Source organism: Salvelinus fontinalis, unplaced genomic scaffold (genome assembly GCF_029448725.1).
Source record: "Salvelinus fontinalis isolate EN_2023a unplaced genomic scaffold, ASM2944872v1 scaffold_0035, whole genome shotgun sequence".
Taxonomy (NCBI): Eukaryota; Metazoa; Chordata; class Actinopteri; order Salmoniformes; family Salmonidae; genus Salvelinus; species Salvelinus fontinalis.
Genome location: NW_026600244.1, coordinates 36,197 through 63,622, shown reverse-complemented (window position 1 = coordinate 63,622; position 27,426 = coordinate 36,197). Strand labels below are relative to the sequence as shown.

The window sequence follows — 27,426 nt, the reverse complement described above, 5'->3', positions numbered from 1 at the left end:
GGTGTACTGGTTACAGATCAGGACAACAGGCTGATGGGTAACCTAAATGATGAAGACTACAGTCTGCTGGTTACAGATCAGGACAACAGGCTGATGGGTAACCTAAATGATGAAGACTACAGTCTGCTGGTTACAGATCAGGACAACAGGCTGATGGGTAACCTAAATGATGAAGACTACAGTCTGCTGGTTACAGATCAGGACAACAGGCTGATGGGTAGGCTAAATGACAGGTGTACTGGTTACAGATCAGGACAACAGGCTGATGGGTAAGCTAAATGACAGGTGTACTGGTTACAGATCAGGACAACAGGCTGATGGGTAACCTAAATGACAGGTGTACTGGTTACAGATCAGGACAACAGGCTGATGGGTAGGCTAAATGACAGGTGTACTGGTTACAGATCAGGACAACAGGCTGATGGGTAACCTAAATGACAGATGTACTGGTTACAGATCAAGACAACAGGCTGATGGGTAACCTAAATGACAGGAGCTGTCTGAAGAACACAGTGGAAGAAGATGTCCTGCAGCAGAACAGGATGAGAATATATTTATAAAAGGGAAGTAGTAGAGGCTCAGAGGAGAGACGGACAAACCCACCGCTTGGTGGTTCATAGATCTGTGTCCGCTCCTTACCTGGTGGAACTCTGGGAAACCTTCAGGACTGCAGGTGAGATGGCTCTTCTGTCCAGGTGAGATGGGTCTGCTCTGGGCTGGGTCTTCTGTCCAGGTGAGTTGGCTCTTCTGTCCAGGTGAGATGGGTCTTCTGTCCAGGTGAGTTGGCTCTTCTGTCCAGGTGAGATGGGTCTTCTGTCCAGGTGAGTTGGTTCTTCTGTCCAGGGGAGATGGCTCTTCTCTGGGACTGCAGGTGAGATGGCTCTTCTCTGGGACTGCAGGTGAGATGGCTCTTCTGTCCAGGTGAGATGGCTCTTCTGTCCAGGTGAGATGGCTCTTCTGTCCAGGTGAGATGGCTCTTCTGTCCAGGTGAGATGGCTCTTCTGTCCAGGTGAGATGGCTCTTCTGTCCAGGTGAGATGGCTCTTCTGTCCAGGTGAGTTGGGTCTGCTCTGGGGTGTGGCTCTGTCTGTCCTGCAGGTGAGTCTGGTGGGTCAGGTAAATGATATCCTCCCACATCCACAGATCAGCTCACCTGGATGTTACTGCCAACAGCATCTGGGGGAGGAAGAGTCACACCTTATTCCTCAGCTGTCCTGGTTCAGAAATTACCATGGAAACAAACCCAATCCAACAGCATCTGGGGGAGGAAGAGTCACACCTTATTCCTCATCTGTCCTGGTTCAGAAATTACCATGGAAACAAACCCAATCCAACAGCATCTGGGGGAGGAAGAGTCACACCTTATTCCTCATCTGTCCTGGTTCAGAAATTACCATGGAAACAAACCCAATCCAACAGCATCTGGGGGAGGAAGAGTCACACCTTATTTCTCATCTGTCCTGGTTCAGAAATTACCATGGAAACAAACCCAATCCAACAGCATCTGGGGGAGGAAGAGTCACACCTTATTCCTCATCTGTCCTGGTTCAGAAATTACCATGGAAACAAACCCAATCCAACAGCATCTGGGGGAGGAAGAGTCACACCTTATTCCTCATCTGTCCTGGTTCAGAAATTACCATGGAAACAAACTCAGTGCCTCCTGGTAATACAATACAGAACCCAATCCCTCCTGGTAATACAGTACAGAACCCAATCCCTCCTGGTAATACAGTACAGAACCCAATCCCTCCTGGTAACACAATACAGAACCCAATCCCTCCTGGTAACACAATACAGAACCCAATCCCTCCTGGTAACACAATACAGAACCCAATCCCTCCTGGTAATACAATACAGAACCCAATCCAATACAGAACCCAATCCCTCCTGGTAACACAGTAGAGAACCCAATCCCTCCCGGTAACACAGTACAGAACCCAATCCCTCCTGGAAATACGACACAGAACCCAATCCCTCCTGGTAATACGACACAGAACCCAATCCCTCCTGGTAATACGATACAGAACCCAATCCCTCCTGGTAATACAGTACAGAACCCAATCCCTCCTGGTAATACAGTACAGAACCCAATCCCTCCTGGTAATACGATACAGAACCCAATCCCTCCTGGTAACACAATACAGAACCCAATCCCTCCTGATAACACAATACAGAACCCAGTCCCTCCTGGTAACACAATACAGAACCCAATCCCTCCTGGTAATACAGTACAGAACCCAATCCCTCCTGGTAATACAGTACAGAACCCAATCCCTCCTGGTAACACAATACAGAACCCAATCCCTCCTGGTAACACAATACAGAACCCAATCCCTCCTGGTAACACAATACAGAACCCAATCCCTCCTGGTAATACAATACAGAACCCAATCCAATACAGAACCCAATCCCTCCTGGTAACACAGTAGAGAACCCAATCCCTCCCGGTAACACAGTACAGAACCCAATCCCTCCTGGTAATACGACACAGAACCCAATCCCTCCTGGTAATACGACACAGAACCCAATCCCTCCTGGTAATACGACACAGAACCCAATCCCTCCTGGTAACACAGTACAGAACCCAATCCCTCCTGGTAACACAGTACAGAACCCAATCCCTCCTGGTAACACAATACAGAACCCAATCCCTCCTGGTAATACAATACAGAACCCAATCCAATACAGAACCCAATCCCTCCTGGTAACACAGTAGAGAACCCAATCCCTCCCGGTAACACAGTACAGAACCCAATCCCTCCTGGTAATACGACACAGAACCCAATCCCTCCTGGTAATACGACACAGAACCCAATCCCTCCTGGTAATACGACACAGAACCCAATCGCTCCTGGTAATACGACACAGAACCCAATCCCTCCTGGTAATACAACACAGAACCCAATCCCTCCTGGTAACACAATACAGAACCCAATCCCTCCTGGTAACACAGTACAGAACCCAATCCCTCCTGGTAACACAATACAGAACCCAATCCCTCCTGGTAATACAATACAGAACCCAATCCAATACAGAACCCAATCCCTCCTGGTAACACAGTAGAGAACCCAATCCCTCCCGGTAACACAGTACAGAACCCAATCCCTCCTGGTAATACGACACAGAACCCAATCCCTCCTGGTAATACGACACAGAACCCAATCCCTCCTGGTAATACGACACAGAAGCCAATCGCTCCTGGTAATACGACACAGAACCCAATCCCTCCTGGTAATACAACACAGAACCCAATCCCTCCTGGTAACACAACACAGAACCCAATCCCTCCTGGTAACACAGTACAGAACCCATTCCCTCCTGGTAACACAGTACAGAACCCAATCCCTCCTGGTAACACAATACAGAACCCAATCCCTCCTGGTAATACGACACAGAACCCAATCCCTCCTGGTAATACGACACAGAACCCAATCCCTCCTGGTAATACAACACAGAACCCAATCCCTCCTGGTAATACAATACAGAACCCAATCCCTCCTGGTAATACAATACAGAACCCAATCCCTCCTGGTAATACGACACAGAACCCAATCCCTCCTGGTAATACAGTACAGAACCCAATCCCTCCTGGTAATACGACACAGAACCCAATCCCTCCTGGTAACACAGTACAGAACCCAATCCCTCCTGGTAACACAGTACAGAACCCAATCCCTCCTGGTAATACGACACAGAACCCAATCCCTCCTGGTAATACGACACAGAACCCAATCCCTCCTGGTAATACGACACAGAACCCAATCCCTCCTGGTAATAAAATACAGAACCCAATCCCTCCTGGTACTACAATACAGAACCCAATCCCTCCTGGTAATACAATACAGAACCCAATCCCTCCTGGTAATACGACACAGAACCCAATCCCTCCTGGTAATACAACACAGAACCCAATCCCTCCTGGTAATACAATACAGAACCCAATCCCTCCTGGTAATACAATACAGAACCCAATCCCTCCTGGTAACACAATACAGAACCCAATCCCTCCTGGTAATACAATACAGAACCCAATCCAATACAGAACCCAATCCCTCCTGGTAACACAGTAGAGAACCCAATCCCTCCCGGTAACACAGTACAGAACCCAATCCCTCCTGGTAATACGACACAGAACCCAATCCCTCCTGGTAATACGACACAGAACCCAATCCCTCCTGGTAATACGACACAGAACCCAATCCCTCCTGGTAACACAGTACAGAACCCAATCCCTCCTGGTAACACAGTACAGAACCCAATCCCTCCTGGTAATACAATACAGAACCCAATCCCTCCTGGTAATACAATACAGAACCCAATCCAATACAGAACCCAATCCCTCCTGGTAACACAGTAGAGAACCCAATCCCTCCCGGTAACACAGTACAGAACCCAATCCCTCCTGGTAATACGACACAGAACCCAATCCCTCCTGGTAATACGACACAGAACCCAATCCCTCCTGGTAATACGACACAGAACCCAATCGCTCCTGGTAATACGACACAGAACCCAATCCCTCCTGGTAATACAACACAGAACCCAATCCCTCCTGGTAACACAATACAGAACCCAATCCCTCCTGGTAACACAGTACAGAACCCAATCCCTCCTGGTAACACAATACAGAACCCAATCCCTCCTGGTAATACAATACAGAACCCAATCCAATACAGAACCCAATCCCTCCTGGTAACACAGTAGAGAACCCAATCCCTCCCGGTAACACAGTACAGAACCCAATCCCTCCTGGTAATACGACACAGAACCCAATCCCTCCTGGTAATACGACACAGAACCCAATCCAATACAGAACCCAATCCCTCCTGGTAACACAGTAGAGAACCCAATCCCTCCCGGTAACACAGTACAGAACCCAATCCCTCCTGGTAATACGACACAGAACCCAATCCCTCCTGGTAATACGACACAGAACCCAATCCCTCCTGGTAATACGACACAGAACCCAATCGCTCCTGGTAATACGACACAGAACCCAATCCCTCCTGGTAATACAACACAGAACCCAATCCCTCCTGGTAACACAATACAGAACCCAATCCCTCCTGGTAACACAGTACAGAACCCAATCCCTCCTGGTAACACAATACAGAACCCAATCCCTCCTGGTAATACAATACAGAACCCAATCCAATACAGAACCCAATCCCTCCTGGTAACACAGTAGAGAACCCAATCCCTCCCGGTAACACAGTACAGAACCCAATCCCTCCTGGTAATACGACACAGAACCCAATCCCTCCTGGTAATACGACACAGAACCCAATCCCTCCTGGTAATACGACACAGAAGCCAATCGCTCCTGGTAATACGACACAGAACCCAATCCCTCCTGGTAATACAACACAGAACCCAATCCCTCCTGGTAACACAACACAGAACCCAATCCCTCCTGGTAACACAGTACAGAACCCATTCCCTCCTGGTAACACAGTACAGAACCCAATCCCTCCTGGTAACACAATACAGAACCCAATCCCTCCTGGTAATACGACACAGAACCCAATCCCTCCTGGTAATACGACACAGAACCCAATCCCTCCTGGTAATACAACACAGAACCCAATCCCTCCTGGTAATACAATACAGAACCCAATCCCTCCTGGTAATACAATACAGAACCCAATCCCTCCTGGTAATACGACACAGAACCCAATCCCTCCTGGTAATACAGTACAGAACCCAATCCCTCCTGGTAATACGACACAGAACCCAATCCCTCCTGGTAACACAGTACAGAACCCAATCCCTCCTGGTAACACAGTACAGAACCCAATCCCTCCTGGTAATACGACACAGAACCCAATCCCTCCTGGTAATACGACACAGAACCCAATCCCTCCTGGTAATACGACACAGAACCCAATCCCTCCTGGTAATAAAATACAGAACCCAATCCCTCCTGGTACTACAATACAGAACCCAATCCCTCCTGGTAATACAATACAGAACCCAATCCCTCCTGGTAATACGACACAGAACCCAATCCCTCCTGGTAATACAACACAGAACCCAATCCCTCCTGGTAATACAATACAGAACCCAATCCCTCCTGGTAATACAATACAGAACCCAATCCCTCCTGGTAACACAATACAGAACCCAATCCCTCCTGGTAATACAATACAGAACCCAATCCAATACAGAACCCAATCCCTCCTGGTAACACAGTAGAGAACCCAATCCCTCCCGGTAACACAGTACAGAACCCAATCCCTCCTGGTAATACGACACAGAACCCAATCCCTCCTGGTAATACGACACAGAACCCAATCCCTCCTGGTAATACGACACAGAACCCAATCCCTCCTGGTAACACAGTACAGAACCCAATCCCTCCTGGTAACACAGTACAGAACCCAATCCCTCCTGGTAACACAATACAGAACCCAATCCCTCCTGGTAATACAATACAGAACCCAATCCAATACAGAACCCAATCCCTCCTGGTAACACAGTAGAGAACCCAATCCCTCCCGGTAACACAGTACAGAACCCAATCCCTCCTGGTAATACGACACAGAACCCAATCCCTCCTGGTAATACGACACAGAACCCAATCCCTCCTGGTAATACGACACAGAACCCAATCGCTCCTGGTAATACGACACAGAACCCAATCCCTCCTGGTAATACAACACAGAACCCAATCCCTCCTGGTAACACAATACAGAACCCAATCCCTCCTGGTAACACAGTACAGAACCCAATCCCTCCTGGTAACACAATACAGAACCCAATCCCTCCTGGTAATACAATACAGAACCCAATCCAATACAGAACCCAATCCCTCCTGGTAACACAGTAGAGAACCCAATCCCTCCCGGTAACACAGTACAGAACCCAATCCCTCCTGGTAATACGACACAGAACCCAATCCCTCCTGGTAATACGACACAGAACCCAATCCCTCCTGGTAATACGACACAGAAGCCAATCGCTCCTGGTAATACGACACAGAACCCAATCCCTCCTGGTAATACAACACAGAACCCAATCCCTCCTGGTAACACAACACAGAACCCATTCCCTCCTGGTAACACAGTACAGAACCCAATCCCTCCTGGTAACACAATACAGAACCCAATCCCTCCTGGTAACACAATACAGAACCCAATCCCTCCTGGTAATACGACACAGAACCCAATCCCTCCTGGTAATACGACACAGAACCCAATCCCTCCTGGTAATACAACACAGAACCCAATCCCTCCTGGTAATACAATACAGAACCCAATCCCTCCTGGTAATACAATACAGAACCCAATCCCTCCTGGTAATACGACACAGAACCCAATCCCTCCTGGTAATACAGTACAGAACCCAATCCCTCCTGGTAATACGACACAGAACCCAATCCCTCCTGGTAATACAGTACAGAACCCAATCCCTCCTGGTAACACAGTACAGAACCCAATCCCTCCTGGTAATACGACACAGAACCCAATCCCTCCTGGTAATACGACACAGAACCCAATCCCTCCTGGTAATACGACACAGAACCCAATCCCTCCTGGTAATAAAATACAGAACCCAATCCCTCCTGGTACTACAATACAGAACCCAATCCCTCCTGGTAATACAATACAGAACCCAATCCCTCCTGGTAATACGACACAGAACCCAATCCCTCCTGGTAATACAACACAGAACCCAATCCCTCCTGGTAATACAATACAGAACCCAATCCCTCCTGGTAATACAATACAGAACCCAATCCCTCCTGGTAACACAATACAAAACCCAATCCCTCCTGGTAATACAATACAGAACCCAATCCCTCCTGGTAACACAGTACAGAACATGTGTTACTGTCTGGCAGACTGATACGTTACCAATAACCCTGGCAGGCAGGGTCAGGCTACGACAGGCAGACTGATAAGTTACCAATAACCCTGGCAGGCCGGGTCAGGCTACGTCAGGCAGACTGATACGTTACCAATAACCCTGGCAGGCCGGGTCAGACTATGTCAGGCAGACTGATAAGTTACCAATAACCCTGGCAGGCCGGGTCAGGCTACGACAGGAGGACAGAGTCATGTGTTACGTCAGGCAGACTGATAAGTTACCAATAACCCTGGCAGGCCGGGTCAGACTACGACAGGCAGACTGATAAGTTACCAATAACCCTGGCAGGCCGGGTCAGACTACGACAGGCAGACTGATAAGTTACCAATAACCCTGGCAGGCCGGGTCAGACTACGACAGGCAGACTGATAAGTTACCAATAACCCTGGCAGGCCGGGTCAGACTACGACAGGCAGACTGATAAGTTACCAATAACCCTGGCAGGCCGGGTCAGGGTACGACAGGAGGACATAGTCATGTGTTACGTCAGGCAGACTGATAAGTTACCAATAACCCTGGCAGGCCGGGTCAGGCTACGACAGGAGGACAGAGTCATGTGTTACGTCAGGCAGACTGATAAGTTACCAATAACCCTGGCAGGCCGGTTCAGGCAGACTGATAAGTTACCAATAACCCTGGCAGGCCGGGTCAGACTACGACAGGCAGACTGATACGTTACCAATAACCCTGGCAGGCCGGGTCAGACTACGACAGGAGGACAGAGTCATGTGTTACGTCAGGCAGACTGATACGTTATCAATAACCCTGGCAGGCCGGGTCAGGCTACGACAGGAGGTCAGAGTCATGTGTTACGTCAGGCAGACTGATACGTTACCAATAACCCTGGCAGGCCGGGTCAGACTACGACAGGCAGACTGATACGTTACCAATAACCCTGGCAGGCCGGGTCAGACTACGACAGGAGGTCAGAGTCATGTGTTACATCAGGCAGACTGATAAGTTACCAATAACCCTGGCAGGCCGGGTCAGACTACGTCAGGCAGACTGATAAGTTACCAATAACCCTGGCAGGCCGGATCAGACTACGACAGGAGGACAGAGTCATGTGTTACGTCAGGCAGACTGATAAGTTACCAATAACCCTGGCAGGCCGGGTCAGGCTACGACAGGCAGACTGATACGTTACCAATGACCCTGACAGGCCGGGGTAGGCTACGACAGGAGGACAGAGTCATGTGTTACGTCAGGCAGACTGATACGTTATCAATAACCCTGGCAGGCCGGGTCAGGCTACGACAGGAGGTCAGAGTCATGTGTCACGTCAGGCAGACTGATACGTTACCAATAACCCTGGCAGGCCGGGTCAGACTACGACAGGCAGACTGATACGTTACCAATAACCCTGGCAGGCCGGGTCAGGTTACGACAGGAGGTCAGAGTCATGTGTTACATCAGGCAGACTGATAAGTTACCAATAACCCTGGCAGGCCGGGTCAGACTACGTCAGGCAGACTGATAAGTTACCAATAACCCTGGCAGGCCGGGTCAGGCTACGACAGGAGGACAGAGTCATGTGTTACGTCAGGCAGACTGATACGTTATCAATAACCCCGACAGGAAGATGGGTATCACTGTAGCTGACTGGTGCCCTGTGGTGACACTGCTTAGAGGTGACAGGCAGAGAGGTAGCTGACTGGTGCCCTGTGGTGACACTGCCTAGAGGTGACAGGCAGAGAGGTAGCTGACTGGTGCCCTGTGGTGACACTGCTTAGAGGTGACAGGCAGAGAGGTAGCTGACTGGAGCCCTGTGGTGACACTGCCTAGAGGTGACAGGCAGAGAGGTAGCTGACTGGTGCCCTGTGGTGACACTGCCTAGAGGTGACAGGCAGAGAGGTAGCTGACTGGAGCCCTGTGGTGACACTGCCTAGAGGTGACAGGCAGAGAGGTATCACTGTAGCTGACTGGTGCCCTGTGGTGACACTGCTTAGAGGTGACAGGCAGAGAGGTAGCTGACTGGAGCCCTGTGGTGACACTGCCTAGAGGTGACAGGCAGAGAGGTAGCTGACTGGTGCCCTGTGGTGACACTGCCTAGAGGTGACAGGCAGAGAGGTAGCTGACTGGAGCCCTGTGGTGACACTGCCTAGAGGTGACAGGCAGAGAGGTAGCTGACTGGAGCCCTGTGGTGACACTGCCTAGAGGTGACAGGCAGAGAGGTAGCTGACTGGAGCCCTGTGGTGACACTGCTTAGAGGTGACAGGCAGAGAGGTAGCTGACTGGAGCCCTGTGGTGACACTGCCTAGAGGTGACAGGCAGAGAGGTATCACCGTAGCCCTGTGGTGACACTGCCTAGAGGTGACAGGCAGAGAGGTAGCTGACTGGAGCCCTGTGGTGACACTGCCTAGAGGTGACAGGCAGAGAGGTAGCTGACTGGAGCCCTGTGGTGACACTGCCTAGAGGTGACAGGCAGAGAGGTATCACCGTAGCCCTGTGGTGACACTGCCTAGAGGTGACAGGCAGAGAGGTATCACCGTAGCTGACTGGTGTTGAGCAGCAGATTGGTCACCTGTGTGTCGAATGAAACAGAGAAACAGATGAGACCTGGCAGCATTCAGCAGTACCACAACACACCGAGGTCACACCCTGCCTGTGTCCCAGGTGGCACCCTGCCTGTGTCCCAGGTGGCACCCTGCCTGTGTCCCAGGTGACACCCTGCCTGTGTCCCAGGTGACACCCTGCCTGTGTCCCAGGTGACACCCTGCCTGTGTCCCAGGTCACACCCTGCCTGTGTCCCAGGTGACACCCTGTCTGTGTCCCAGGTGGCACCCTGTCTGTGTCCCAGGTGACACCCTGCCTGTGTCCCAGGTGGCACCCTGTCTGTGTCCCAGGTGGCACCCTGTCTGTGTCCCAGGTGGCACCCTGTCTGTGTCCCAGGTGGCACCCTGTCTGTGTCCCAGGTCGCACCCTGCCTGTGTCCCAGGTGGCACCCTGCCTGTGTCCCAGGTGGCACCCTGTCTGTGTCCCAGGTGGCACCCTGCCTGTGTCCCAGGTCGCACCCTGCCTGTGTCCCAGGTCGCACCCTGCCTGTGTCCCAGGTGGCACCCTGCCTGTGTCCCAGGTCGCACCCTGCCTGTGTCCCAGGTCGCACCCTGCCTGTGTCCCAGGTGGCACCCTGCCTGTGTCCCAGGTGACACCCTGCCTGTGTCCCAGGTGACACCCTGCCTGTGTCCCAGGTGACACCCTGCCTGTGTCCCAGGTGGCACCCTGCCTGTGTCCCAGGTGGCACCCTGCCTGTGTCCCAGGTGGCACCCTGCCTGTGTCCCAGGTGGCACCCTGCCTGTGTCCCAGGTCGCACCCTGCCTGTGTCCCAGGTCGCACCCTGCCTGTGTCCCAGGTGGCACCCTGCCTGTGTCCCAGGTGGCACCCTGCCTGTGTCCCAGGTGACACCCTGCCTGTGTCCCAGGTGGCACCCTGCCTGTGTCCCAGGTGGCACCCTGCCTGTGTCCCAGGTGGCACCCTGCCTGTGTCCCAGGTGGCACCCTGCCTGTGTCCCAGGTGGCACCCTGCCTGTGTCCCAGGTGGCACCCTGCCTGTGTCCCAGGTGGCACCCTGCCTGTGTCCCAGGTGGCACCCTGCCTGTGTCCCAGGTGGCACCCTGCCTGTGTCCCAGGTGGCACCCTGCCTGTGTCCCAGGTGGCACCCTGCCTGTGTCCCAGGTGGCACCCTGCCTGTGTCCCAGGTGGCACCCTGCCTGTGTCCCAGGTGGCACCCTGCCTGTGTCCCAGGTCACACCCTGCCTGTGTCCCAGGTGGCACCCTGCCTGTGTCCCAGGTGGCACCCTGCCTGTGTCCCAGGTGGCACCCTGCCTGTGTCCCAGGTGGCACCCTGCCTGTGTCCAAGGTGGCACCCTGCCTGTGTCCCAGGTCACACCCTGCCTGTGTCCCAGGTGACACCCTGCCTGTGTCCCAGGTGGCACCCTGCCTGTGTCCCAGGTGGCACCCTGCCTGTGTCCCAGGTGGCACCCTGCCTGTGTCCCAGGTGGCACCCTGCCTGTGTCCCAGGTGGCACACTGCCTGTGTCCCAGGTGGCACCCTGCCTGTGTCCCAGGTGGCACCCTGCCTGTGTCCCAGGTGGCACCCTGCCTGTGTCCCAGGTGGCACCCTGCCTGTGTCCCAGGTGGCACCCTGCCTGTGTCCCAGGTCACACCCTGTCTGTGTCCCAGGTGGCACCCTGCCTGTGTCCCAGGTGGCACCCTGCCTGTGTCCCAGGTGGCACCCTGCCTGTGTCCCAGGTCACACCCTGTCTGTGTCCCAGGTGGCACCCTGCCTGTGTCCCAGGTCACACCCTGCCTGTGTCCCAGGTCACACCCTGCCTGTGTCCCAGGTCACACCCTGCCTGTGTCCCAGGTGGCACCCTGCCTGTGTCCCAGGTGGCACCCTGCCTGTGTCCCAGGTCACACCCTGCCTGTGTCCCAGGTGGCACCCTGCCTGTGTCCCAGGTGGCACCCTGCCTGTGTCCCAGGTGACACCCTGCCTGTGTCCCAGGTGGCATCCTGCCTGTGTCCCAGGTCACACCCTGTCTGTGTCCCAGGTGGCACCCTGTCTGTGTCCCAGGTGACACCCTGTCTGTGTCCCAGGTGACACCCTGTTTGTGTCCCAGGTGACACCCTGTCTGTGTCCCAGGTCGCACCCTGCCTGTGTCCCAGGTGGCACCCTGCCTGTGTCCCAGGTCGCACCCTGTCTGTGTCCCAGGTGGCACCCTGCCTGTGTCCCAGGTCACACCCTGCCTGTGTCCCAGGTCGCACCCTGCCTGTGTCCCAGGTGGCACCCTGCCTGTGTCCCAGGTGACACCCTGCCTGTGTCCCAGGTGACACCCTGCCTGTGTCCCAGGTGACACCCTGCCTGTGTCCCAGGTGACACCCTGCCTGTGTCCCAGGTCGCACCCTGCCTGTGTCCCAGGTGGCACCCTGCCTGTGTCCCAGGTGGCACCCTGCCTGTGTCCCAGGTGGCACCCTGCCTGTGTCCCAGGTGGCACCCTGCCTGTGTCCCAGGTGGCACCCTGCCTGTGTCCCAGGTGGCACCCTGCCTGTGTCCCAGGTGGCACCCTGCCTGTGTCCCAGGTGGCACCCTGTGTGTCCCAGGTGGCACCCTGCCTGTGTCCCAGGTCACACCCTGCCTGTGTCCCAGGTCACACCCTGCCTGTGTCCCAGGTGGCACCCTGCCTGTGTCCCAGGTGGCACCCTATTAGAAAAATAGTGTGCTTCTTCTGACCCGAGCCTGGCCAAAAGTAGGGCACTACATAGGGAATAGTGTGCCATCTGGGATGTATCCCCTTTTAAACGCTCCTGTTAAATAATGAACCGTCCCAGTCCGTACTGTCTCCATCTGCTTGGAGTTAGACAACCAGGTGGGACAACACTACGGAACAATCTACGAGAACAGCATGGCATATTATGCATGTAGCTAGCTAGAACCAAAGACTATCTATTATATTGACTATAACCTGGACCCCAGGGCTAACTGCTGCACGGGCGGAAGTGTCCGGGAACGAGATTAGCCTTGACTATAACCTGGTCCCCAGGGCTAACTGCTGCACGGGCGGAAGTGTCCGGGAACGAGATTAGCCTTGACTATAACCTGGTCCCCAGGGCTAACTGCTGCACGGGCGGAAGTGTCCGGGAACGAGATTAGCCTTGACTATAACCTGGTCCCCAGGGCTAACTGCTGAGCGGGCGGAAGTGTCTGGGAACGAGATTAGCCTTGACTATAACCTGGTCCCCAGGGCTAACTGCTGCACGGGCGGAAGTGTCCGGGAACGAGATTAGCCTTGACTATAACCTGGTCCCCAGGGCTAACTGCTGCACGGGCGGAAGTGTCCGGGAACGAGATTAGCCTTGACTATAACCTGGTCCCCAGGGCTAACTGCTGAGCGGGCGGAAGTGTCTGGGAACGAGATTAGCCTTGACTATAACCTGGTCCCCAGGGCTAACTGCTGCACGGGCGGAAGTGTCCGGGAACGAGATTAGCCTTGACTATAACCTGGTCCCCAGGGCTAACTGCTGCACGGGCGGAAGTGTCCGGGAACGAGATTAGCCTTGACTATAACCTGGTCCCCAGGGCTAACTGCTGAGCGGGCGGAAGTGTCCGGGAACGAGATTAGCCTTGACTATAACCTGGTCCCCAGGGCTAACTGCTGCACGGGCGGAAGTGTCCGGGAACGAGATTAGCCTTGACTATAACCTGGTCCCCAGAGCTAACTGCTGCACGGGCGGAAGTGTCCGGGAACGAGATTAGCCTTGACTATAACCTGGTCCCCAGGGCTAACTGCTGCACGGGCGGAAGTGTCCGGGAACGAGATTAGCCTTGACTATAACCTGGTCCCCAGGGCTAACTGCTGCACGGGCGGAAGTGTCCGGGAACGAGATTAGCCTTGACTATAACCTGGTCCCCAGGGCTAACTGCTGCACGGGCGGAAGTGTCCGGGAACGAGATTAGCCTTGACTATAACCTGGTCCCCAGGGCTAACTGACTATTGACTATTGACTATAACCTGGTCCCCAGGGCTAACTGCTGCACGGGCGGAAGTGTCCGGGAACGAGATTAGCCTTGACTATAACCTGGTCCCCAGGGCTAACTGCTGCACGGGCGGAAGTGTCCGGGAACGAGATTAGCCTCGACTATAACCTGGTCCCCAGGGCTAACTGCTGAGCGGGCGGAAGTGTCTGGGAACGAGATTAGCCTTGACTATAACCTGGTCCCCAGGGCTAACTGCTGCACGGGCGGAAGTGTCCGGGAACGAGATTAGCCTTGACTATAACCTGGTCCCCAGGGCTAACTGCTGCACGGGCGGAAGTGTCCGGGAACGAGATTAGCCTTGACTATAACCTGGTCCCCAGGGCTAACTGCTGCACGGGCGGAAGTGTCCGGGAACGAGATTAGCCTTGACTATAACCTGGTCCCCAGGGCTAACTGCTGAGCGGGCGGAAGTGTCCGGGAACGAGATTAGCCTTGACTATAACCTGGTCCCCAGGGCTAACTGCTGAGCGGGCGGAAGTGTCCGGGAACGAGATTAGCCTTGACTATAACCTGGTCCCCAGGGCTAACTGCAGAGCGGGCGGAAGTGTCCGGGAACGAGATTAGCCTTGACTATAACCTGGTCCCCAGGGCTAACTGCTGCACGGGCGGAAGTGTCCGGGAACGAGATTAGCCTTGACTATAACCTGGTCCCCAGGGCTAACTGCTGCACGGGCGGAAGTGTCCGGGAACGAGATTAGCCTTGACTATAACCTGGTCCCCAGGGCTAACTGCTGCACGGGCGGAAGTGTCCGGGAACGAGATTAGCCTTGACTATAACCTGGTCCCCAGGGCTAACTGCTGAGCGGGCGGAAGTGTCCGGGAACGAGATTAGCCTTGACTATAACCTGGTCCCCAGGGCTAACTGCTGAGCGGGCGGAAGTGTCCGGGAACGAGATTAGCCTTGACTATAACCTGGTCCCCAGGGCTAACTGCTGCACGGGCGGAAGTGTCCGGGAACGAGATTAGCCTTGACTATAACCTGGTCCCCAGGGCTAACTGCTGCACGGGCGGAAGTGTCCGGGAACGAGATTAGCCTTGACTATAACCTGGTCCCCAGGGCTAACTGCTGAGCGGGCGGAAGTGTCCGGGAACGAGATTAGCCTTGACTATAACCTGGTCCCCAGGGCTAACTGCTGCACGGGCGGAAGTGTCCGGGAACGAGATTAGCCTTGACTATAACCTGGTCCCCAGGGCTAACTGCTGCACGGGCGGAAGTGTCCGGGAACGAGATTAGCCTTGACTATAATCTGGTCCCCAGGGCTAACTGCTGAGCGGGCGGAAGTGTCCGGGAACGAGATTAGCCTTGACTATAACCTGGTCCCCAGGGCTAACTGCTGAGCGGGCGGAAGTGTCCGGGAACGAGATTAGCCTTGACTATAACCTGGTCCCCAGGGCTAACTGCTGAGCGGGCGGAAGTGTCCGGGAACGAGATTAGCCTTGACTATAACCTGGTCCCCAGGGCTAACTGCTGCGCGGGCGGAAGTGTCCGGGAACGAGATTAGCCTTGACTATAACCTGGTCCCCAGGGCTAACTGCTGCACGGGCGGAAGTGTCCGGGAACGAGATTAGCCTTGACTATAACCTGGTCCCCAGGGCTAACTGCTGCACGGGCGGAAGTGTCCGGGAACGACATTAGCCTTGACTATAACCTGGTCCCCAGGGCTAACTGCTGCACGGGCGGAAGTGTCCGGGAACGAGATTAGCCTTGACTATAACCTGGTCCCCAGGGCTAACTGCTGCACGGGCGGAAGTGTCCGGGAACGAGATTAGCCTTGACTATAACCTGGTCCCCAGGGCTAACTGCTGAGCGGGCGGAAGTGTCCGGGAACGAGATTAGCCTTGACTATAACCTGGTCCCCAGGGCTAACTGCTGCACGGGCGGAAGTGTCCGGGAACGACATTAGCCTTGACTATAACCTGGTCCCCAGGGCTAACTGCTGCACGGGCGGAAGTGTCCGGGAACGAGATTAGCCTTGACTATAACCTGGTCCCCAGGGCTAACTGCTGCACGGGCGGAAGTGTCCGGGAACGAGATTAGCCTTGACTATAACCTGGTCCCCAGGGCTAACTGCTGCACGGGCGGAAGTGTCCGGGAACGAGATTAGCCTTGACTATAACCTGGTCCCCAGGGCTAACTGCTGAGCGGGCGGAAGTGTCCGGGAACGAGATTAGCCTTGACTATAACCTGGTCCCCAGGGCTAACTGCTGCACGGGCGGAAGTGTCCGGGAACGAGATTAGCCTTGACTATAACCTGGTCCCCAGGGCTAACTGCATGAGCGGGCGTAAGTGTCTGGGAACGAGATTAGCCTTGACTATAACCTGGTCCCCAGGGCTAACTGCTGAGCGGGCGGAAGTGTCCGGGAACGAGATTAGCCTTGACTATAACCTGGTCCCCAGGGCTAACTGCTGCACGGGCGGAAGTGTCCGGGAACGACATTAGCCTTGACTATAACCTGGTCCCCAGGGCTAACTGCTGAGCGGGCGGAAGTGTCCGGGAACGAGATTAGCCTTGACTATAACCTGGTCCCCAGGGCTAACTGCTGAGCGGGCGGAAGTGTCCGGGAACGAGATTAGCCTTGACTATAACCTGGTCCCCAGGGCTAACTGCTGCACGGGCGGAAGTGTCCGGGAACGAGATTAGCCTTGACTATAACCTGGTCCCCAGGGCTAACTGCTGCACGGGCGGAAGTGTCCGGGAACGAGATTAGCCTTGACTATAACCTGGTCCCCAGGGCTAACTGCTGCACGGGCGGAAGTGTCCGGGAACGAGATTAGCCTTGACTATAACCTGGTCCCCAGGGCTAACTGCTGCACGGGCGGAAGTGTCTGGGAACGAGATTAGCCTTGACTATAACCTGGTCCCCAGGGCTAACTGCTGCACGGGCGGAAGTGTCTGGGAACGAGATTAGCCTTGACTATAACCTGGTCCCCAGGGCTAACTGCTGCACGGGCGGAAGTGTCCGGGAACGAGATTAGCCTTGCCTATAACCTGGTCCCCAGGGCTAACTGCTGCACGGGCGGAAGTGTCCGGGAACGAGATTAGCCTTGACTATAACCTGGTCCCCAGGGCTAACTGCTGAGCGGGCGGAAGTGTCCGGGAACGAGATTAGCCTTGACTATAACCTGGTCCCCAGGGCTAACTGCTGCACGGGCGGAAGTGTCCGGGAACGAGATTAGCCCAAATTAAAAGGCCCAGTGATTGTCATCTTTACAGACAAACCCCAGTTTTACTTTTAACAGGTTATCATCAGATCATGTGCATCACCCCTCTAACACCAACTAACAACCTGCAGTGGTGGGAAAAGTCCCCAGCTGTCATACCTGAGTAACAGTAAAGATTCCTTAATAATATGAACATTTATGAACATTTTGAACATCTTGGCCATGTTCTGTTATAATCTCCACCCGGCACAGCCAGAAGAGGAATGGCCACCCCTCATAGCCTGGTTCCTCTCCACCCGGCACAGCCAGAAGAGGACTGGCCACCCCTCATAGCCTGGTTCCTCTCTACCTGGAACAGCCAGAAGAGGACTGGCCACCCCTCATAGCCTGGTTCCTCTCTACCTGGAACAGCCAGAAGAGGACTGGCCACCCCTCATAGCCTGGTTCCTCTCCACCCGGCACAGCCAGAAGAGGACTGGCCACCCCTCATAGCCTGGTTCCTCTCTACCTGGAACAGCCAGAAGAGGACTGGCCACCCCTCAGAGCCTGGTTCCTCTCCACCCGGCACAGCCAGAAGAGGACTGGCCACCCCTCAGAGCCTGGTTCCTCTCCACCCGGCACAGCCAGAAGAGGACTGGCCACCCCTCAGAGCCTGGTTCCTCTCCACCCGGCACAGCCAGAAGAGGACTGGCCACCCCTCAGAGCCTGGTTCCTCTCCACCCGGCACAGCCAGAAGAGGACTGGCCACCCCTCATAGCCTGGTTCCTCTCCACCCGGCACAGCCAGAAGAGGACTGGCCACCCCTCAGAGCCTGGTTCCTCTCCACCTGGCACAGCCAGAAGAGGACTGGCCACCCCTCAGAGCCTGGTTCCTCTCCACCCGGCACAGCCAGAAGAGGACTGGCCACCCCTCAGAGCCTGGTTCCTCTCCACCCGGCACAGCCAGAAGAGGACTGGCCACCCCTCATAGCCTGGTTCCTCTCCACCCGGCACAGCCAGAAGAGGACTGGCCACCCCTCACAGCCTGGTTCCTCTCCACCCGGCACAGCCAGAAGAGGACTGGCCACCCCTCATAGCCTGGTTCCTCTCTAGGCCCCGAGCCAGAAGAGGACTGGCCACCCCTCATAGCCTGGTTCCTCTCTAGGCCCCGAGCCAGAAGAGGACTGGCCACCCCTCATAGCCTGGTTCCTCTCTAGGCCCCGAGCCAGAAGAGGACTGGCCACCCCTCATAGCCTGGTTCCTCTCTAGGTTTCTTCCTAGGTTCTGGCCTTTCTAGGGAGTTTTTCCTAGCCACCGTGCTTCTACACCTGCATTGCTTTGCTGTTTGGGGAGTTTAGGCTGGGTTTCTGTACAGCACTTTGAGATATCAGCTGATGTACGAAGGGCTATATAAAATAAACTTGATTTGAATAATAGAAAATTACTCCAGTAAAAGTCACCCAGTAAAATACTACTTGAGTTAAACTCTAAAAAGTATTTGTTTTAAAATATACTTAAGTATCAAAAGTAAAAGTATAAATCCTTTCACATTCCTTATATTAAACAAACCGGACTGTACGATGTTATTGACAGATATCCACTCCAACATCATTTACAAATGAAACATGTGTTTAGTGAGTCCTCCAGACCAGAGGCAGTAGGGATGACCAGGGATGTTCTCTGTCTGGTGAGTCCTCCAGACCAGAGGCAGTAGGGATGACCAGGGATGTTCTCTGTTTAGTGAGTCCTCCAGATCAGAGGCAGTAGGGATGACCAGGGATGTTCTCTGTTTAGTGAGTCCTCCAGATCAGAGGCAGTAGGGATGACCAGGGATGTTCTCTGTTTAGTGAGTCCTCCAGATCAGAGGCAGTAGGGAGGACCAGGGATGTTCTCTGTTTAGTGAGTCCTCCAGATCAGAGGCTGTAGGGATGACCAGGGATGTTCTCTGTTTAGTGAGTCCTCCAGACCAGAGGCAGTAGGGATGACCAGGGATGTTCTCTGTTTAGTGAGTCCTCCAGATCAGAGACAGTAGGGATGACCAGGGATGTTCTCTGTTTAGTGAGTCAGCCAGATCAGAGGCAGTAGGGATGACCAGGGATGTTCTCTGTTTAGTGAGTCCTCCAGATCAGAGGCAGTAGGGAGGACCAGGGATGTTCTCTGTTTAGTGAGTCCTCCAGATCAGAGGCAGTAGGGAGGACCAGGGATGTTCTCTGTTTAGTGAGTCCTCCAGATCAGAGGCAGTAGGGATGACCAGGGATGTTCTCTGTTTAGTGAGTCCTCCAGATCAGAGGCAGTAGGGATGACCAGGGATGTTCTCTGTTTAGTGAGTCCTCCAGACCAGAGGCAGTAGGGATGACTAGGGATGTTCTCTGTTTAGTGAGTCAGCCAGACCAGAGGCAGTAGGGATGACCAGGGATGTTCTCTGTTTAGTGAGTCAGCCAGACCAGAGGCAGTAGGATGACCAGGGATGTTCTCTGTTTAGTGAGTCCTCCAGATCAGAGGCAGTAGGGATGACCAGGGATGTTCTCTGTTTAGTGAGTCCTCCAGATCAGAGGCAGTAGGGAGGACCAGGGATGTTCTCTGTTTAGTGAGTCCTCCAGATCAGAGGCAGTAGGGATGACCAGGGATGTTCTCTGTTTAGTGAGTCCTCCAGATCAGAGGCAGTAGGGATGACCAGGGATGTTCTCTGTTTAGTGAGTCCTCCAGATCAGATGCAGTAAGGACGACCAGGGATGTTCTCTGTTTAGTGAGTCCTCCAGATCAGAGGCAGTAGGGATGACCGGGGATGTTCTCTGTTTAGTGAGTCCTCCAGATCAGAGTCAGTAGAGATGACCAGGGATGTTCTCTGTTTAGTGAGTCCTCCAGATCAGAGGCAGTAGGGATGACCAGGGATGTTCTCTGTTTAGTGAGTCCACCAGATCAGAGGCAGTAGGGATGACCAGGGATGTTCTCTGTTTAGTGAGTCCTCCAGATCAGAGGCAGTAGGGATGACCAGGGATGTTCTCTGTTTAGTGAGTCCCCCAGATCAGAGGCAGTAGGGATGACCAGGGATGTTCTCTGTTTAGTGAGTCCTCCAGATCAGAGGCAGTAGATGACCAGGGATGTTCTCTGTTTAGTGAGTCCTCCAGATCAGAGGCAGTAGGGATGACCAGGGATGTTCTCTGTTTAGTGAGTCCTCCAGATCAGAGGCAGTAGGGATGACCAGGGATGTTCTCTGTTTAGTGAGTCCTCCAGATCAGAGGCAGTAGGGATGACCAGGGATGTTCTCTGTTTAGTGAGTCCACCAGATCAGAGGCAGTAGGGATGACCAGGGATGTTCTCTGTTTAGTGAGTCCTCCAGATCAGAGGCAGTAGGGATGACCAGGGATGTTCTCTGTTTAGTGAGTCCTCCAGATCAGAGGCAGTAGGGATGACCAGGGATGTTCTCTGTTTAGTGAGTCCTCCAGACCAGAGGCAGTAGGGATGACCAGGGACGTTCTCTGTTTAGTGAGTCCTCCAGACCAGAGGCAGTAGGGATGACCAGGGACGTTCTCTGTTTAGTGAGTCCTCCAGATCAGAGGCAGTAGGGATGACCAGGGATGTTCTCTGTTTAGTGAGTCCTCCAGATCAGAGGCAGTAGGGATGACCAGGGATGTTCTCTGTTTAGTGAGTCCTCCAGATCAGAGGCAGTAGGGATGACCAGGGACGTTCTCTGTTTAGTGAGTCCTCCAGATCAGAGGCAGTAGGGATGACCAGGGATGTTCTCTGTTTAGTGAGTCCTCCAGATCAGAGGCAGTAGGGATGACCAGGGATGTTCTCTGTTTAGTGAGTCCTCCAGATCAGAGGCAGTAGGGATGACCAGGGATGTTCTCTGTTTAGTGAGTCCTCCAGATCAGAGGCAGTAGGGATGACCAGGGACGTTCTCTGTTTAGTGAGTCCTCCAGATCAGAGGCAGTAGGGATGACCAGGGATGTTCTCTGTTTAGTGAGTCCTCCAGACCAGAGGCAGTAGGGATGACTAGGGATGTTCTCTGTTTAGTGAGTCCTCCAGACCAGAGGCAGTAGGGATGACCAGGGATGTTCTCTGTTTAGTGAGTCCTCCAGATCAGAGGCAGTAGGGATGACCAGGGATGTTCTCTGGTTAGTGAGTCCTCCAGATCAGAGGCAGTAGGGATGACCAGGGATGTTCTCTGTTTAGTGAGTCCTCCAGATCAGAGGCAGTAGGGATGACCAGGGATGTTCTCTGTTTAGTGAGTCCTCCAGATCAGAGGCAGTAAGGATGACCAGGGATGTTCTCTGTTTAGTGAGTCCTCCAGATCAGAGGCAGTAGGGAGGACCAGGGATGTTCTCTGTTTAGTGAGTCCTCCAGACCAGAGGCAGTAGGATGACTAGGGACGTTCTCTGTTTAGTGAGTCCTCCAGATCAGAGGCAGTAGAGATGACCAGGGATGTTCTCTGTTTAGTGAGTCAGCCAGACCAGAGGCAGTAGGATGACCAGGGATGTTCTCTGTTTAGTGAGTCCTCCAGATCAGAGGCAGTAGGGATGACCAGAGATGTTCTCTGTTTAGTGAGTCCTCCAGATCAGAGGCAGTAGAGATGACCAGGGATGTTCTCTGTTTAGTGAGTCCTCCAGATCAGAGGCAGTAGGGATGACCAGGGATGTTCTCTGTTTAGTGAGTCCTCCAGACCAGAGGCAGTAGGATGACCAGGGACGTTTTCCTGATAAGTGCAGGAGTTGGACCGTGTTTCTTGTCCTGCTAATGTAACGGATGTGAAATGGCTAGCTAGTTAGCGGGTACGCGCTAGTAGCATTTCAATCAATCAATCAATCAATCAATTTTATTTTATATAGCCCTTCGTACATCAGCTAATATCTCGAAGTGCTGTACAGAAACCCAGCCTAAAACCCCAAACAGCTAGTAATGCAGGTGTAGAAGCACGGTGGCTAGGAAAAACTCCCTAGAAAGGCCAAAACCTAGGAAGAAACCTAGAGAGGAACCAGGCTATGAGGGGTGGCCAGTCCTCTTCTGGCTGTGCCGGGTGGAGATTATAACAGAACTATGCCAAGATGTTCAAAAAGTCAATCAGTTACGTCACTTGCTCTGCAAGGGCCGCGGCTTTTGTGGAGCGATGGGTAACGACGCTTCGTGGGCGACTGTTGTTGATGTGTGCAGAGGTTCCCTGGTTCGCGCCCATGTCGGGGCGAGGGGACGACGTAAAGTTTATACTGTTACACTAATAAGCGTTAAAAATGTGACGTTAAGGAGTAAAAAGTACTTCGTTTCTTTAGGAATGTAGTGGAGTAAAAGTTGTAAAAAAACATCTACAATTAAAGTACAGATACCCCCCCAAAAACGACTTAGCCAAGTAGTACTTTAAAGTATTGTTAGTTAAGTACTTTATAAAACTGACAACTTGGTAATAAATAACGTTATCTGAATAGCAGTCCCAACCAGCTGTTGGTGAATGGATGTGTTTGGACAGCCTGTCTCGACTCAGTCAACGCCTCAGGTTATTTACCCGTTTCACTGTGGCTAACTAGTTACACTACTACTCACACTACCCAGCCAGACATACAGCCTCTGCTCTAACTTACCCATTTCACTGTGGCTAACTAGTTACACTACTACTCACACTACCCAGCCAGACATACAACCTGTTAACCATTTCTGCTCTAACTTACCCATTTCACTGTGGCTAACTAGTTACACTACTCACACTACCCAGCCAGACATACAACCTGTTAACTAACCATTTCTGCTCTAACTTACCCATTTCACTGTGGCTAACTAGTTACACTACTCACACTACCCAGCCAGACATACAACCTGTTAGTTAACCATTTCTGCTCTAACTTACCCGTTCACTGTGGCTAACTAGTTACACTACTCACACTACCCAGCCAGACATACAACCTGTTAGTTAACCATTTCTGCTCTAACTTACCCATTTCACTGTGGCTAACTAGTTACACTACTCACACTACCCAGCCAGACATACAACCTGTTAGCTGACCATTTCTGCTCTAACTTACCCATTTCACTGTGGCTAACTAGTTACACTACTCACACTACCCAGCCAGACATACAACCTGTTAGTTAACCATTTCTGCTCTAACTTACCCATTTCACTGTGGCTAACTAGTTACACTACTACTCACACTACCCAGCCAGACATACAACCTGTTAACTAACCATTTCTGCTCTAACTTACCCATTTCACTGTGGCTAACTAGTTACACTACTCACACTACCCAGCCAGACATACAACCTGTTAGTTAACCATTTCTGCTCTAACTTACCCATTTCACTGTGGCTAACTAGTTACACTACTCACACTACCCAGCCAGACATACAACCTGTTAGTTAACCATTTCTGCTCTAACTTACCCATTTCACTGTGGCTAACTAGTTACACTACTCACACTACCCAGCCAGACATACAACCTGTTAGCTGACCATTTCTGCTCTAACTTACCCATTTCACTGTGGCTAACTAGTTACACTACTCACACTACCCAGCCAGACATACAACCTGTTAGTTAACCATTTCTGCTCTAACTTACCCATTTCACTGTGGCTAACTAGTTACACTACTCACACTACCCAGCCAGACATACAACCTGTTAGTTAACCATTTCTGCTCTAACTTACCCATTTCACTGTGGCTAACTAGTTACACTACTCACACTACCCAGCCAGACATACAACCTGTTAGTTAACCATTTCTGCTCTAACTTACCCATTTCACTGTGGCTAACTAGTTACACTACTCACACTACCCAGCCAGACATACAACCTGTTAGCTGACCATTTCTGCTCTAACTTACCCATTTCACTGTGGCTAACTAGTTACACTACTCACACTACCCAGCCAGACATACAACCTGTTAGTTAACCATTTCTGCTCTAACTTACCCATTTCACTGTGGCTAACTAGTTACACTACTCACACTACCCAGCCAGACATACAACCTGTTAGTTAACCATTTCTGCTCTAACTTACCCATTTCACTGTGGCTAACTAGTTACACTACTCACACTACCCAGCCAGACATACAACCTGTTAGCTGACCATTTCTGCTCTAACTTACCCATTTCACTGTGGCTAACTAGTTACACTACTCACACTACCCAGCCAGACATACAACCTGTTAGTTAACCATTTCTGCTCTAACTTACCCATTTCACTGTGGCTAACTAGTTACACTACTCACACTACCCAGCCAGACATACAACCTGTTAACTAACCATTTCTGCTCTAACTTACCCATTTCACTGTGGCTAACTAGTTACACTACTCACACTACCCAGCCAGACATACAACCTGTTAGTTAACCATTTCTGCTCTAACTTACCCATTTCACTGTGGCTAACTAGTTACACTACTCACACTACCCAGCCAGACATACAACCTGTTAGTTAACCATTTCTGCTCTAACTTACCCATTTCACTGTGGCTAACTAGTTACACTACTCACACTACCCAGCCAGACATACAACCTGTTAGCTGACCATTTCTGCTCTAACTTACCCATTTCACTGTGGCTAACTAGTTACACTACTCACACTACCCAGCCAGACATACAACCTGTTAGTTAACCATTTCTGCTCTAACTTACCCATTTCACTGTGGCTAACTAGTTACACTACTCACACTACCCAGCCAGACATACAACCTGTTAGTTAACCATTTCTGCTCTAACTTACCCATTTCACTGTGGCTAACTAGTTACACTACTCACACTACCCAGCCAGACATACAACCTGTTAGTTAACCATTTCTGCTCTAACTTACCCATTTCACTGTGGCTAACTAGTTACACTACTCACACTACCCAGCCAGACATACAACCTGTTAGCTGACCATTTCTGCTCTAACTTACCCATTTCACTGTGGCTAACTAGTTACACTACTCACACTACCCAGCCAGACATACAACCTGTTAGTTAACCATTTCTGCTCTAACTTACCCATTTCACTGTGGCTAACTAGTTACACTACTCACACTACCCAGCCAGACATACAACCTGTTAGTTAACCATTTCTGCTCTAACTTACCCATTTCACTGTGGCTAACTAGTTACACTACTCACACTACCCAGCCAGACATACAACCTGTTAGCTGACCATTTCTGCTCTAACTTACCCATTTCACTGTGGCTAACTAGTTACACTACTCACACTACCCAGCCAGACATACAACCTGTTAGTTAACCATTTCTGCTCTAACTTACCCATTTCACTGTGGCTAACTAGTTACACTACTCACACTACCCAGCCAGACATACAACCTGTTAACTAACCATTTCTGCTCTAACTTACCCATTTCATATCACATTATCAACACATAAAGAGAGCGGCTGAGAACAGCGTCTTCGTTACATGGATATAACAAGCAGAGCTAGCTACCGTTAACAGTAGTTCGTTAGCCAGCTAGCTAGTACCGTTAGCAAGTAGCCAGATAGTTAAAAAAATAAAAATAATAACGTTACTCAAAATTGTGAGTTATCATGGAAATAAACAACTTTAGCTACGTGTGTTTTGACTGTTGCCAAATGAAAAGCGTGCTAATGTTAGCTAGGTCGGAGAAAACTAAAATCAGACTCACCAGTTGAAATTCTGAGAACGTACGAAAAGTCACTGTGGATTGAACGCGACACGTCTTCGTCAAAGAGCCAACTCTTCGGGAACTGGGGAGGAAAAACACACTTCAACAGAACACAAAGCATGTGGCTTTACAAAAGTGACACATCTGAGTGTTGCCAACTCGTGTAGTTTGCATGGCCATGAAAAAAGTTGGACGCCTCGTATTGGTGACGTCACATCGGAGGGTTTGTACTTATGCCGCGTTCAAAACAACTGGAAACTCGCAAATCTCCGAATTCCGACGTTCACGACAAAATGGGAACTCGGAAGAAAAAAAATATCTCCGACAGGGGAAAATCGTTTCAAACCGTCGTCCAATTCTAAATTCTAAATCGGGAACTCACTGACGTCACGATTGAACGACGTATGTTTCCGAGTTCCCAGTTTTCCAGAAAGCACTTTGAGCTTTTACAGAGAAGGAAGGCATTGCCAGATGCGTCACTATAACCCAGAAAGTAAAACAACTTTGAAATGAAATACATTGAAGATGTGGATAAAATCGCATTTAAACACGATTTATTTGTACTTTCTGGAAGGGTTGTGGTCACCATTCATTTCATACATTAAATATATACATCAGACGGTATTGGGAAGCTATTTCATAGTTTTTCCGACCATTTCAATCTTATAGTAACCCTGGTTGGCGTTACTATTATAGGAGGAGCAGACCATCCGATATGCCCTTAAATATGATATGAAACCTGGAACATAAATGTAAGAGGACCAGTGCTTCTATAGAGAAACAAACCTCACATCTGTGCAGTTTGAAAGCAATTAGGCTCCGTTTTATCGTTGTTACTTCTTTAGGCAACACTGGTGAGCAACAACATCATTTTACTTCACCGCGACAACAAAAAAACACCCACTCTGCTCCATGTATTCAATTATATACCATTTCAAATCTGGTTCCCAGTGCGGCTTGACTTCCGGTCAACTATGACGCAGGTGGCAGTTCCTTCCCAGTATGTCGCTCGGTGCGGACGGGTCCCGCTCAGCCCAGTCAAAACTGTTCGCTGCTCTGGCACCCCAATGGTGGAACAAACTCCCTCACGACGCCAGGACAGCGGAGTCCATCACCACCTTCCGGAGACACCTGAAACCCCACCTCTTTAAGGAATACCTAGGATAGGATAAAGTAATCCTTCTAACCCCCCCCCCCCCTTAAAAGATTTAGATGCACTATTGTAAAGTGGCTGTTCCACTGGATGTCATAAGGTGAATGCACCAATTTGTAAGTCGCTCTGGATAAGAGCTT

The 27,426-nt window shown here is 51.8% G+C and overlaps 1 protein-coding gene across 3 annotated transcripts in view; it reads right to left on the bottom strand.

Annotated features, from left to right (window-relative positions):
• LOC129842353 (neurocalcin-delta A) overlaps positions 1–26,352 on the bottom strand; it is a 136,377-nt gene extending 110,025 nt beyond the window's left edge. The window contains exons 1-2 of one of the 3 annotated variants that reach the window (XM_055910876.1): positions 26,134–26,352; positions 640–1,175 (exon numbers count right to left, since the gene is read on the bottom strand). The gene's annotated coding sequence lies outside the window, so the exon portion shown is untranslated. Of the gene's footprint in view, positions 1–639; positions 1,176–25,847; positions 25,923–26,133 lie in introns of those variants that run through there. The other 2 variants (XM_055910877.1, XM_055910879.1) reach the window with 2 other exon arrangements.
• Positions 26,353–27,426: the final 1,074 nt, after the last annotated feature.